Source organism: Drosophila grimshawi, unplaced genomic scaffold, assembly GCF_018153295.1.
Source record: "Drosophila grimshawi isolate 15287-2541.00 unplaced genomic scaffold, ASM1815329v1 contig_848, whole genome shotgun sequence".
Taxonomy (NCBI): Eukaryota; Metazoa; Arthropoda; class Insecta; order Diptera; family Drosophilidae; genus Drosophila; species Drosophila grimshawi.
In genome coordinates, this window is record NW_025063692.1 from 16,088,829 (window position 1) to 16,104,747 (window position 15,919).

The following is a 15,919-nucleotide window of genomic DNA, read 5'->3' on the forward strand; positions in this document are numbered from 1 at the left end:
ATAATAAATTTGTATGCTCGGCCCGTAACGTCGCACAATTATGCAAAATGAGCAGTCAAACTTGGCAATTGACAGTTACAAGTTCGAAATATGGAAATATAAAAATGTTTTCAGCTTGGCTTCGACTGTAATTGTGACCCCCAACACTTGTTGCAAATGCGATAAGCAACTTAATAATAGAATATCAAGTAGGAAAAGTCACACGGTTCTCTCACATTGACACTGAGACACGGCTTATATCCATATATAATGCGGAAATATTGCGACAGAATAAAAAACACACATTTCTGCAACAGAATAAATTATAACCGAATTCAGCAAATAAATTATGTATTTATATAAAAATATTTTGTAACTTTACAATGAATACATCTTTAATAATAGTCTAGTGTAATGCTAATGTTAATGAACACTTCGAGTACAAGTGAAGGAGTATATGAAATTAAATACTGACTCCGTTCTACTTGTAATTGATCGGCTTACTCAAGTGAACAGGGATGTTTGGAATTAATAATATACGCCACGGCAATCCTGCCAAACTGACATCTTTATCCATATCAAATGTTGTGTATGAAAAGAAAAAATGGAAAGAGACTAATATTTGTGCATGGGGTATAGGGTATATTGAAGTGTGGTTGGATGGAATGAATGAAGGAGGGAAATGCAAAAGAGTCAAAGAGTTATTTCAATAATTCAATCACGTGTTATCGAATAATTGAATAAGTCATCGTGTCGAGCGACACAAATTTAATTTCAATACGCAGAACATTTAACGTTTAACGAACGTCCAACAGCGTCAAAGACATTGCCGATTGAGGCAGGAGGCATTAACCGAGCTGGGCAGCAGAGAGTGGCTGGGGAGGGGGGAGGGCGCTGCGATGTAGACGGAACCACTGTGGCAGCCAGGCAGGCAACGTGAGTGATTGTCGCAAAAGCTCAAAGGCAACGACTACAACTCTTCGAATTGTACTGATTTTTATTTATTTTATGTTTGAACTGAAACGCTTATGGAATTTCAAATGATGTGCGACTGCGCCCCGGACTAATGGGGAGACCCCGCATTATCAAAGCCCCAGATATAGCCCAGATGATCGTAATGCCCAGTCAATTGCCAATTGGTGTGGGAAAAAGATTTCGTTTTTTGTGTTTTTCGTTTATAAACAAGAAGTGGTGAAAGGCGTGGCAAATTTCCATTTGCATGTCCAACTCGCAGAGATCACAGTCGAATTGTAAAGTCTGCTCATCTTGAAGGGCTACCTTGAACTTAAAATCACCGATCAAATACCAATTAACCATCTCAACATTCCTAAAATCCCATGAAATCAATGAAACTGTGCTCTGCATAATCCAAACAAATAAGCATATCCCTGCAGAATATCATTTTGACACGCCAACCAAAAAAAAAAAACAAAATTGTTTGCGTGGTATTCATCTTGACACGATAACATATTCTAAATTATAAAATATGTTCAATACCTAAAAAAAATAGTTTTAAATGCTTTCCCATAATGAAGAAAATGTGATCCTAAATGTCTCAGAGCCAACTGAATTACCAAAAGTGTCAGTATGCAAATTTGTAAGTTAAAATAAAATTAATTGATTGGTATATAGCTCGATTTGATCGTGAAGATTATTCTTTTTGTATGAATTCCTAGACAAATGTATCGTTATTTTTAGACAAATGAATAATTATATATATAAATATATACAGATATATAAGTATATGTATATATTATGCACGTATGCAAATACATGTTTGTGAAGTGTGGATATCAATAGCAAAACGCCATCAAGGAGATGCAAGGAAATGCGAAACCAGTTGGAATATCCTCACATAAACTGGGTCGATAACTGACCTACAGGACGTGGAGACATGCAACCAGTCGGCCCAGCCAGTCAATCGGGCAATCAGGTAATCAGCCAATCCAGCCGTCAGTCCACTGTTGGATTCAATAGATTTTTGACATACTTGTATTTTCGATCGGCTCATTGAACTTGGAGTAACGTCGAGTGGATTTTCTCATTCACACGCTGCTGTGCCGTGGGAGAAAAATGCGTGAGTTTTGTTTTTGCTGATTTTATTGTTCCTGCTCGTGTTTTTGTTTGAATGTTTTGTTGGCAATTCTTTTTTTGGGGGTCAAAATTTGCGCTGATTGGCCTGCGTCTTGGCCAGAACTTAAACAAATCAATACGAAAACGATGCAAATGGCAAATGGCATGTCAACAATGCTGGCGAGTAATTGGCAGAGTGCAGAGAGACAATCAGCGCGATGAGGCTCACTCTGATGTTGATGATTGCGTTTTGAATGTGCCCTTGTGTGTGCGAGTGTATGTGATTGGGATCGCATCTCAGTTGCCGCCAAAGTGCAGCTAAACATCTGGAGCAGGAGCAATGGCAAATCACCGCCCAACCTGTCCAACTGTCCCAAAGGCAGGTGATCAGTGATCTTTGCCGACTCTGCGCCCAACGCTCAATTGTACTCCACAAAAGAGAGAGAGAGAGTGAGTGAATGAGTGAGTGTGAGAGAGAGAGAGAGAGAGAGAGAGAAGAAGTAGGCTTTGATCTGTCACCGCTGACCGCTTACGGCCTTACCGCTCACCAATCGAATCACGGCTGGCGCGCGAGCACCACCAGATAAAATTATTGAAATTACATTGGCAAGACGCCGCAGACGTCGATCAGCTACAAACTACAAACTACAGCTGCAAGTTCTCGGCCTGGCCTTAGCGTTTTCGAGCAAAGATCTCTTTGAGCTTACGCGACACGATCGCCAACACTTTGGTTGGGCGAAGGAGATCCAGATCCGTTGAGCTGGCCGCCTCGCGTCGCGTCGGCAATAATTATCGCTTTTAGTTTCAGCTTGGCCTGTCAATGTAATTCCAAAAATGTCGTCAGTGTCGCGTTGTACTTGTGTAGTAGCTCATCAGGGCCACAGACCCAAGTCCCATGTCCATGGCCAGGCCACAACAGCAGTCCAGAGTGGAGCTCCAGCTCTTGATCGGTACTGTGATTCGATTTCATGCCGCTTGCTTCGCCTTCGCCTTTGACTGTGCTCCTCACTCGTTTTTAAAATGTAATCATCATTAAAATATTTATGGGCTACCTCTCGCTCTAACCAACAGCAACAGCAACACCAACAGCAACACCAACAGCAACAACAACAACAAAATCAACAGCTTCGGTCAACGCAATCCCGTCAGTTAGTTGGGACAAAACTGTGGACGGCATGGAACGACCATACATAGCAATTGGTTCTCACGTTCGAAAAGAAGCGCTGCCAATTTGGCGTCATCGTTGTCACAGTTGGCCGACTTGCAGTTAAAGTTGGACTGAGTGTTGGATGGGGAGTTGGGAGCTAAGAGTTGTCAGTCGGAATCGGGAATCGGGAATCGAGAATCACAGTCAGCAGCATAGTAGTTATACTCAATTGTCATTGTCATCACTCCGTCGAAGTGCGCTACTAAGATGTAGAACGGCACTAAATTAGTAGGCAACTGACTCACAGATCATTGACCACAGATTAAACTATCAAATTAGTGAGCAGTTTGCATGGAGAGATGGCGAAGAGAGACATGTAGGCATCACAGTTAGTTATTCAAAATAAAACAAAACCCATATTGAACTCACAACCTCAAGTTACTTATCCTTACATAAGTTACGAATGTCAGCAGTAGTAAGCGAAAGTGTTCCGAATTAAGCCCACAAAAATCATTCGAGCTGTTGAAACAACAATTTTATGAATTGAGGCTCAGCCAAGCATTATCAATAAATTGATGTCTTTTTCAGATATTCCTATTGACATCATATTCTCTCTATTCAAGCTATCGATATTCAAATGTTTTCAATAATTATATCAATCATTTATATTTAATTGCAAATATAATTCAAGTTGAGAAAAGTTGATTTTATATTCCAGATAAATATGTAAGTAAGGTATATAGAAATGTTCGTTCAAATCGATCGGTAACCATCCAGGCAACTAGCTCTGTTCGTTCTTCTCCGCCTCAAGCCGCCCATTAACCCGTGTCGACCAACCCTGATGACTGTTCCACCCGCTGCTGTCGCTGCTGCTGACATAAATACAACCACGTTAAAATGACGACGCTTCGATTTGTCTGCCCGGCGAGGCGTTTCATTGTCATTGCCATTGGCATCGGCCCGGGGTCTGGCCTGGGTCTGCATCGAAGTCTGAAGTCTGAAGTGACTGACTTAGTGACTTGTTGTCATATGTGGCATATGTAGCCTTAAAAGCTGCTGCTGCTGCTGCTGCTGCTATTGCTGTTGCTGTTTATGTTGTTGCTGTGGCAGCTGTTGTCGTTTATCAATTATGACAAATCTTTGCGCATGCGTGGCCAGCGTCGCAGCTATTTTTAAAACTTTTGTAAAAGTGTTTGCCGTCCCTTCCTCATCGTATGCCATCGTATGCCCCTCATCAACTCCCCACGCTTGGCTTTCTTTCCCTCCATTCGTGTTTCGTTTTAATTTGTAATTATTTCTTGAGCGTTTTTGCTCGTCTTGCCGTCTGGTGATTCTGTTACTCCATCTGCAACTACGACCGACAGCTTTGTGCTTCGTTTTTCTTTTTACACATTATGTTCATTATCATCCTGTATAATTTCAAACGATTCCGTAGTTATTATTGTTTCTATTGTTGTCATTGTCGTTGTTGTTGTCTCTCTTGATGTTGCTCTTTTCTTTTGCATGCTGCTTTTTCGAACTTCATTTGCGCTTCGGTTCGGTGACAAATAAATTAAGTAGCTGGGCAAAAAAGCTGCCTGGCGACTTTGGCCATCATTACAACAACAGCAGCAGCCTCAGCGGCAATAATGATAACAACAACAACAACTATAACAACTAGCTGCAATTAAGAGAAGTTGTCGTTGTTGTTGTTGTTATTGTTATTATTGTCGCTTCACTGAAGTTGTCATTGTGGTTGTCTCTGTGCAAGTTGCTCGACTCGTAACAACAACGCCCCTTTTAAGATTTATTAAATGTTCGGTGATTGGAAGCAGTCAACTCCGACCAAGCCCCAACTTGCAGCAATTACTTATAATGGCGGCCAATATACAATGTGTGCAGATGCAAGTGGAATTGTCATTGATCGGTCAACTCTGTGCTGAGTTATTCAAATATCTTAGCTCAAATAAGTACTATAATTATTTTTACTATATTTGACTAGAATTCCAGGCAGCCAGAAGCCAATTTAATATCGAACTAAATGTGTGATGTGAGCATAAATATTTAATAAATCGAATATCTAATATTTTAAGAATAAATCCTTACAATTCGAATTATTTTAAGAGGCAGGAGTATTGAAAATATATATATATATATATATATATATTTGACGAGAAGTATGTAACACATTAGAAAAGACATCGCCTACGATATAAAATACATAACTAAATTCGATGTCAACATCAGACGCCAAAGAGATATGACCATGATCTTAATTTTGACTGTTTACATATCATACAACTATTTAACTATCCGTCAAAAGACGAGCTCATGTGTGAAGACCTTTTTGTTACATACAAATATGAGTGCAAATATGTATATAATTACTATTTCCTTAAATTTCGAAGACTTTAAGTCCGATACTGTCCTATTTGTTGGCGCAATTCATTGATTTCTGATTGTGGCGGACATCACACAGGCATCACGAGCCACAGTAGTCAAGACAAGTCAAGAGCCAAGCTCAACTTCAAGCCATACGAATCCCAGTTGCTGCCCACTCTCTCCCAGCGGACACTCAATCAGCAGTTGCTCTGCCAACTTAAAGCCAAATCAGCTGCTACTGTGTTGAGCCACCGGTGGCAGCGATGAGTGGTCAACCTGCTTGTGGTGCAACAATGTTTCAATGGCAACAAAGTATATAACTGCCGCTGGGAGTCATTTATTAATTTGGCATATGACAAATTATGCGTTGGGCAGCAATTAGAACTGAAATCAGCAGACAACTGTGAGGCTTCTGCCACTGACTTTTGTCTTGGCCATGTTCGCGCTCTCTCTCTCTCTTTCTCTCTCTCTCACTATCTTTCTCCCTCTTTCTCTTTTTCTCGCTCTTTCGGGGTCTGGGACATATGCATTTAGCGCACAAAAGCTTCGATCTGTCGGCGAGAACAGGCTCCAACATGAAGGCTCTGTAGCTGCGGCTGTGGCAAGCTGTGGATTTGAAGGACGAGGTGCATCAACAGACGACAAGTGGCACTTTGGCGCATTAAGAAAATCTGTACAAGTGTCACTTTGGCAGGGCAGCAATGCACTGAGCCAGAGCTGAAATTGGAATTGGGATTGGACTTGGAGTCGGTAGTCAGCAGTCAGCAGTCGGTAGTCGAGTAGAATTATAACGCCAACGTTGACCAACTGCAGTCCGCAGCGAACGGCCAGCAACAGCCAGCAACAGCCAGCAGCAGCCAAATGCAATTTCACTACACAAGGAGGATTATAAATTTGAGCCTACTGCCAACTCTGCCCCTCTTTGGCTTTTGCTTCCTTGCCGTGTTTAATCACTTTTCATTTAAGCAGCAGCAAAAAAAATTGTAAAAATATATATGTTATATTTATTTATTTTTATTTACGTATACATATATATGAATTTATATATGTATATCTGAAATTTGTCCAGTCATCGGCATTATTTAATGAGTTGGCAACAGGTTGCCCCCGGTCCGGGTTTGGACGAATCCAACCAGAAAATCAGCAGCCACAGACACAGACACAGTCGCAGTCGCAGTCTCCGCAGTCCTGCTTCAGTTTCAGCTACAATTTGCTGAGTCAGTGCCGCAAACAGAAGCCAACAGGCCAACAGGCGCAGTCGGCGCATCAGTCAGAGTCTGTCAGGTCCATGGTCAGAGCAGCCAGCCTACGCGTGCAGTTGCTTCCTTGTAGCTCCTGCGCCTGCCAGAAGTGTCATGTAAATTCAACTTGTTGGGCGCTGCCTTCGCCACCGTCGTCGCGACGTCGTTGCACTTGACATTGCTGCTGCTGCTGCTGTTGTTGCTGCTGTTGTTGCTGCTGCAACGTGTAATGTCAATTTGACAGACAAACTGTCGACCGTTTGAAGCATATTCAGCTACTGTCTACTGTTGCCCATCCACCGATTATGATTTGTTTGATTATCATCCCCTACAATTCAACAAATGCGGCATACTGATTGTATGATCAGCACCATGAATTTCAAAAAGCTTTCCGGCATTTATAACCAAATTCGCAAAGCTACATAAAATATACCTCTCAGCACATTTTTGCATTATCGTTAAAATTTTATTATTATTTTTCATATAAAAAGCTCATTTTTAATGCTTGATTTAATCTTTGTCCTTATCAGCATATTTACTTACGCACTATGTGAAATATCCTGTTAGTCATCTAAAGCTTAAAAGCTCCAATGGCTTTAATCAGCTTTCAATAATAATCTGTTCATTCGTTGGTATGTAATAATTAGCTTGACATACGTTTATTTGATGTACAGCAAATCTAAACCTATGCTAAAGCTCGTATTATGCAAATGATTGGAAAACACACAATTTTAGATAAACCCGAAAATACTTAATTTAAATATGAAACTCTTTAGTTTTTCCCAATTTTACGATTATTATGCAAATTAATATAAGTATTTAGCTAAGGAATACAAATTCTTAGTGTTGCAATTTTCTGAGAATATCATTTGTGATAATTGTCCATCCTAACCTTAGCTGATCCTCAGAAAAAGAGTCAAAGCAAAACTTTGAAAAGCTCCCCCAAATAACCCAAACGGTCTAAGAGCGCCACAAGCTGAAATCGAAAAAAAAAACCGAACCGAATGTGGTAAAGAAGCATATGCCGAATGGAATTTGGAGGCTGCCTGGGCCTCGGGTCTCAGTTCTCGAGTCCCTATGGTACCTATGCCACTGTGACTGGCTGGCTGCCGCAGCTACTTCAACTTGAGGCACAGACAAAGTGCTACTTCACATGCTTAGAGGCACGCAGATTACACTTGTATACACACACTCGGGCCGTACACACAATATATAGTACACACTCATACATATGTGTGTGTATGTACATGTGTATGTATGTATGTATGTATGTATGTATGTATATACTGATGTATGGATAGCCTGGCGTTGGCATCCACAGCATTCAATAAAGAATTTTTGCGATTTTTATCTTGTGCGCGCCTTGCCGCGTCACCCGAATACGGATACAAATACAAATACAAATACAAATACAAATACAAATACAGATACAAATACAAATTTGAATGCGAGTACCCGTTGCCTGTTTGGCTAAGTGATGTTAGTGTACGGCTGCCCCTTGCTTAATACTCATAATTGATTAAAAAGAAAATTTCCATGGCATTTATGCGTACCACGCCACTCATATACACAATGTCGAGTTGTTGACAGCCCCCAAGCAGTCGAAGAAGAAAGACTCAGCAGACCTTAAGTCTGAGGTTTGCCGGAGATGCAAACGAAGACGAAGACGAAGACGGCGATGGTGACGGGGACCAGAGGTCGGCGGTCGGCGGTTGTCGTTGGAGTTTCTTCTTTGGAAGTAGTTGTCGAAATGTTTTTATTTGTTATCGATTAATCGCTTGAATCAACAGCCAGCAGTCAGTCGTACAGTGGCAGTTGTCTGTCTACCTCCCTTTACCTACATATCTGTTGTATCTCTCAGATACGTATTCACAATCGTAAATGCTTATGTATCTGTATCTGTATCTGTATCTTTTGCATGCCGGCTTCTCTTCTTGCTGGAAATGTTGCTGTGTAATTGTTTTGAAGTTTGCCTTAAAGATTGTTACCAACTGCAGGCCAACTGCCCGTCAGCCTCGACTCGACTGTCGACCGAGAATGGGACTGGGACTGGGACTGGGACTGGAACTGCTGCCCACAGCTCTGCTGGCTCTCAGCCAGCAATTGTGCATTTGAGTCGAGAGCCGAGATTTGCGCTGCTGTCAAATTCTGATTGATCGATTGTTTGCACACGTTTTTATGAGCTTTCTTCTGCAGCGCATTTATTGAGTATTTTATTAATTTCAACTGATCGATGAGGCATTGCCTGGTGGCAGTTGCAGCTGATGTTGCTGCCGTTTCTGCCGTTGCTGCTGGCGCTAGTCTTTAATTATCCACGGACCTGCTACACTTGGCTTGCTGTGGGTGGGTGGGTTTCACGTTGAGTTGAAAGCGTGTCGAAAGCGACAAGTACAGAGCTGTATATTGAATGACAGAACAAGGTCAACAAAATGATTAAGTTAAAGAAATGAGTTTTAAATATTTTCGCTATGTTTGCTTTGTTACCCACATCCAATAACTTGTTATGAATTCATAAATCGAAATGTATAGTCACTTAGTCACTATTTAGTATAGAATATATATATATATATGTAGATATAAAAGTGATTTCCAAACTTTTAAACAGTCACTTTATCAATTGGGCCCTTAGTGCTGAGAGCCGCACTTCTGCGAACTGATTGATTTCGATTGAAGATCTCTTCTACGAAGTATGGCTACCATTTGACACCGTTTTCAGAGTCGACCCAGTTATGTCCCACGTGTCGATGGGCGTACAGATAACGAATACCAGATCAGCTGCAGCCCCCCCCTCGCGCACAGTGTGCCGCAATGGGTACATTTACAGTGGAATTTTGGTAGCTCTGCTGCATTTTGGTAGCTCATTGAAGCGCAGCTTCCAATACCCTACAATTTTGACAGCTCAAATGTAAAAAACAAAATAAATAAATAAAGTATTCGTTTTGGTGTCACTGTCTCGCCTTGGGGCGACAATATCGCACCCGAAACGCTACGAAAACGCGGAAAAAACATATTAAATACAAATTTCCTGGTAATAAAACAGTGACACAGCACCATGGGCCTGGGCGGAGGGCAGACAAGGGGCTGCCAAATAAAGAAATAAATCTTTACAACCAAAAAAAAAAAAAAAAAAAGTGCCCAATGTCCAGACAGAGATGGCTATAGAGCTGGTATTAAAGAGATCTTACACTGAGTGACTAACTGCTGCGACCATCGACAACCAAAGGCATCGGTTGCCTTGTTTTTTTTTTGGTTTTTATTTATTTTTTTTTGATATGGTTGTTTTTGTTGTCGCTGTAGCGCATTTTGTGCCTCTGCCTTTATTGTTATTTTTGTGTATTTCTTGTATCAGCGTGTAAATCTCGCTCACACACACAGCCCGCCAGATGAAATACTGAGCTGAGCTGAGCCAGCTTAACTGAACTCAACTGGACAGAATTTTTATTGGAAATCTGTACGTAGAAGTAGTCATCATCATCATTATCATTATCATCGTGATTGTCATTATGTTCAACGGCAGCCGACGCTTGTTCCTTGTATTTGGTTTTTGATTATTTTATTTTTGTTCTTCTGTTTTTTTTTTTTTTTTTTGTTTCAGATGCATATCTCAAAGCGCGTTGGCAATAAAAATATATATGAGCTGTTGATGACTGCATATAAAAATTATTCGAAATCAGGCACAAAAGTATAAAGAAAACAGCAACAACTACAAAACGAAGAGAAACCCTTGAGTTCTCTGATATACAGATGTATGTCGAGCCTCTGACATCGCCACATCTGCAACATCTCAATGCCCCGGAGCATCGAGCATCACAGATCCTGGCCAACAGTCGGTACTGGACCAATGCATTCACATGCACCATTTTCCTTGTGATATTCATTTTAAAGTGCAAATAAAACAATAGCCACAAGTTATCTAAAAGGCATCTTCTGGTCATTTGAATTTTATTTTATATTCTAACAAAAATGTACAATAACTTAAACAGTAATCAGTCGACTGTTGAAAAGAAAAAAATCATTTTTATTTTATTTCATGTTTTAGAAATAATGTATTATTTTAAAAAGATGCCTATTATAGGCAGTCGACTGTAAATTACAATGTTGAGCATAAATAATAAATTCACTTTGCAACCGGCCAAAAAATTACAACATCTGAATCCCACATTTTATACACGGCACTAGACAAAATGATACAAAATGATTTCAACCATGTAAAGAAAATTATGGCTATAATTGAGCAAATATTCATATAAAGTTCCACATTGACTTAAGTTGGATACGTTAAGATGAATTGGTTAAATCGACTTTTTGGCGACTATAACTCTAATCGATTTAAGCAAAAACAAGCTAGGATTATTTAAAAATATTAAAGATTACATCTTTGTTTGCAATTTGTCAACTTGTGAATCCTCTTGACTCCGAAGCAATTGGCCAGTGAGGGGCGTGGTATGACGATGGAGAATGCATTTAATTGCTATAATTTTTCAATTGTAACAAAACACATCCACAAACGGCCATCCACAGACAATGCAACAAATCACACAAAAGGCAATTGCAACTGCAACTGCGAATGCGAATTGTGAATAGTGAATAGTGATTGTGAATGTGCATGCGAATGCAACGAGCCATTCAGCCAGGTGAGTGAGTGTGTGCGTGTGTGTGTGTGTGTGTGTGACACAGATTTCCTGAAATCAAATCTAGCAAATCAAACCAAAACACCAAACCAAACCAAACCAAACCAAACGCAACTCAACTAAACCGAACTGAACCCAACCGATGCCCAAACTGATGTCAGCAAAAACTAAATGGCAGCGTTTTAAATGCTCTTCAGTGTGGCTTACATTGCGTAGGGTGTTGTTGTATTAGCAGAGGCAGGGGCTGCTGCTGGGACAGTTGTTGGGACTGGGGCAGGGACTGCGACTGGGTCGTACAGGCGCCGGAGCGTGCCATCAATATGCCAAACAGCAAACAGCAAACGGCAAACGACAAACGCAAACTTAGGAACGACTGAGTGACTCGACGCGGCGGCATTGAACAGAACCGCAGTCGAAGTCAAAGCTGAAGCTGATGCCGATTCTGATGCCGAAGCCTTAGCCCAGCATTTAGCTAGAACAGCTGCACTGAGCGAAAAAAGATCTACCCATACAAAGTGCAAAAGCTTCAAAACTAAACATTTTCAAATTGACAACGAAACAATTAGTAAAAACAGAAATCATCCATAAGTATGTAGGGTATATTTATTTAATTTTTCATCGCTAATTCGATTCGTTTAAATCGAAAAAAGAATAAGAATAAGAATAAGAATAATAATATTTTATATGTGTATTTTATGCATATATAAATCACCACGAAATTAGTTCACACATATTTTTAGAGGTTTGCTCTTGCGACCTATTCTGACAATTTTAAGGCTCTCTACAGGATATCTGCTAGTCGGCCACTATTCCCAAGGATACACTGCCTTGCAATATTTGGTCGTAATAACATAAATAAAATCCAACACGTATGTCTGGGAAGCTGCGTTTAATGTTATTTTCTCAGTGCAGAGAGACAGATAAACCTATGGCTAAAGTTATAGCCATAGCTTTAGCTATAGTTACAGATACAGATACAAATACAGATAGAGAAACAAGCACACTTATGGTATAAATGGGTCGGCCTTGCTGCCGTTGCTCAGTCAGCAGCGCTTGGTAGCTGGCTGGCATCTGGGTGTACAATTACCTTAACGCATCGACAATTATACGAATGGTTGGCCGCCCCACAATGGGCCACAGCTGCAGACGGCAGCGAGCAACCTATCAGGTGCGATATGCGATACGCAGCCAGGGCAGAGCAGGGCAGGGCAGGGCAGGGCAGGGCAGGGCGGGGCAGGGCATGGCGGCGGAGACAATTGCGCCACGACGCGTTGCGACTGGGCGCCCAAGAAGATTGTCAGTCATTCAGACGTTCAGTCGTTCATTTGCTCAGCTCTTCACTTTTGCCTGACGCCAGCTAACTAACAACAAAAAACACAAGAAAGAAAAGGCAACAAACAGCAATAACAACAATAACAACAATAACAACAACAAACACAAAACAAAACGCCCCAAAAACACTTTGGCCTGCTGGGCACGGGACATGTGTAAGTTGTGCGTATGTGTGTGTGTGTGTGTGTGCGTGCGTGTGTAAGTGTGGGTGTGTGTGCGGGTGTGCGGGTGTATACATGTGTCATAAGCAATTTGGGGGCGTTGTAGAAGGTATTGACACCGCCAACAATGACTACAACAACGGCTACAAAGATGTTGATTTTGATGACGACGTTCGCAACGCGGGCCCATCTTCTTGTTGCCTCGTGCTTTTAATTGTTGCACGCTACAGTGTGGCAAGGCTTTTAAATAAAATGTTCTTAAGGTGATTCAGGAATGAGCTGAAGAAACACTTCCATATATATTTAAATTAATCTGTGAAATCGGGGAAACCTTTGAGCCGGTGTTAAAATTGTGATTTATATGCTGATTGAAATGTATTTTACATCTTGTGCAAAAATCAGTTAAGGTCAGAAACCGGTTCATGAACAAAATCGCTGGTATAGTCAAGAGAACTCGTCCAGCAGATACCCTGTCCTCGGGATCAGAAATCGCACACGATGATAGACAAATTACTGAAACCACACAAAATTAAATAAAATATTGATAGCCGTAGTAAAAAGTAGAACACATATTTAATAAGTCAACTGTTATGGTATTAAAAATTTCCAAAATCTTTAAATTTTGAGAATTCCACTTGAAAAATCTTCGAATGATTCCACTGTACAGTCAGCTAGCATTCTTAGCGGGGCTTCACTCTACCAACTATCAACCAATTGACTAACATAGCGCCCAGCCAACAGACTAATGGTTGTAGAATATATAATTCATTTAAATATATATATATAAATATACATATATATATTTTGATTGGATTAAGCTGTATTGAAAAGTTTTGCAAGCAAATGCAGCATTCAGCATTCAATTCAATGCCCGAATCAGTGGCTCAGGGTTTTTAGTGGGTGTAGCTCTGAATGTGGATGTGTATGTGCATGTCAGTGGAAAAGGATGCAGGCTCTATTTACTTTTTAATTGGCAAAATTAATGCAATGCAATGAAATGAAGCCCATCAAGCCAATTGAGGGGCAGGAGGTGCGGCCAAAAATGAAATTGAAGCCGAAGCCTGCAACAGCTCGGCGGTTCAGTGGCTCAGTTGCTGGCATGCCAACGGCACATCGACGCACTGGCTTGTTGATATTGCTCTGCGGTTTGTTTTCGTTTTTATTATTGTTGTTGCAGTTGTTTTGTGTAATTCTTAGAAATTCAATTTTCAACTTAAACCGCCGTCAGCCGACGCGCGGCATCAGTTTCGCGCCCGCGCCCGCGCCCCCTCTCTTGTCCTGCCCACACACAGTTCTCCATCCCTGCTCGGGTGCCCCGCTCTACAAGTGATTAAGTGAAAACAACAACACCAACAACAACAAGAACAATAATAAGCAGAACATCAGCAACCCCAAAGTAGAAGCACATGCAAAAAAAAAAAAAAAAATACAAGGAAAAAAACTGAGCTGGCGGCTTTACGGTTTTGATCCATTCGCATAATATAATGATGATCATGACAATCATGAAGAGCGAGCGATGGCATTGGCATTGCGTCCCCTACTTCTCCTGCATCTGCTCCTCCTTGCACCACTTCTTACCCTGACCCATACGCTCCTCCACAGTTTTCCAGTCAGTCAGCCCAGTCAGTCACACATATTGAAATAATTATTATCTGCATTTTGAGATCAACACGCCAAACGGAGCCGAACCAGCCCCGGGCAGGCAACGACTGCGATAGCGGCAGCAAACAGCGAACAGCAAACAGCATCAGCATCAGCAAACAGCAAGAGCGACAGCGGCCTCAATTCCTACGCAGCTTCAATTTGAAGGCCATAAAAAATCAACGCATATTGCACACTGTCAAAGTCATCATCCAGCCGGGCGGGCAAGCGAATTCGAATCCGTATCCGAATCACAAAATGCCCCCACCCTGCCACACACTCCCGGCTGCTTCGAGTTGGAGTTGAGCCACCCAGCAGAGTCACAATGTATAGCTCATTAGCAGCCAGACCCTTGGCCTGTCCTGTTTCCTACAGTCCTGTACTCTGCCACATAAATGGCAGCAGGCAGCAGGCAGCAGGCACTGAGTAAGGGAAGTGATAATCCTTTGACAAAAGCTGCGGCTACCTCAAAAAAAAAAAAAAACTTAAGAGATTTCGCGCATTTCGGCACACGCAATAAAGGCGAAGAAAGCAGCTCTACAACAATAACACACACACTTTCAAGGTGAGCTGAGGCTGAGGCTGAGGCTGAGTTTTAAGCCCGAATCGAGACCCTGGCACAATGCTGAGCGTAATTCCCCTCGGGAGTCCAGACGTATGCCAACAAACAGACTACGACTCTCGGATCTCTCTCTCTGCAACTCCGCCGCCCCACCCCCTCTATTACGCCCCCCCCCCCCCCACCCTTGTCGTAGCACCCTTCATTTCGTCTACGTCTCAGCTGGCGTGTAATGCGACGTGTTTGCCTCAATTCGAGCATATGAAAACGGTTTATTTTGCTCGATTAAGTCGCCCGCTTTTGAAATGCGAGTGCCATGCAAAAAAAAAGAGAAAAAATCCAGAATATAAACGAAACCCAACCCAAAAAAAATGAATGAAATCAAAATTGCGGGGGCGCTGCGAGGTTTGTCGCACAGGAAGCTGGCAAGCGACAGGAAGCAATAAAAATCCAAATTGGATGCCAACTATTGAAAACCGTTTGCCTGCCAATTTCTTTTGAACTGCCAGCCAGGCGATGACAATGGATTAACGATTTAAGCTGGCTGAGAAGAGAGAGAGAGAGAGAGAGAGAGACAGAGAGGGAGAGAGAGAGGTGGTTAAATAGCTGCCCTCAAATGAAAAAAGGAACTAAGGAGAAAAATACTAAGATTTATGGACTCAGAAAGCAACTGCAGAGTTTGGCTCATGAGCACTTAGGATTGTTGACCCTCAAAAACTTTCATTATCTTCTATTTAGATATATAGATTCTACAGATAAACCTAATCGCATTTAAGAACATTAACCTCAACGTG

At 41.5% G+C, this 15,919-nt stretch overlaps 1 protein-coding gene across 2 annotated transcripts in view; it reads right to left on the bottom strand.

The window, feature by feature from the left end:
- The window catches only part of LOC6564930, a 45,623-nt gene that overhangs the window by 21,590 nt on the left and 8,114 nt on the right, over window positions 1–15,919 (bottom strand). The window lies entirely within an intron of this gene.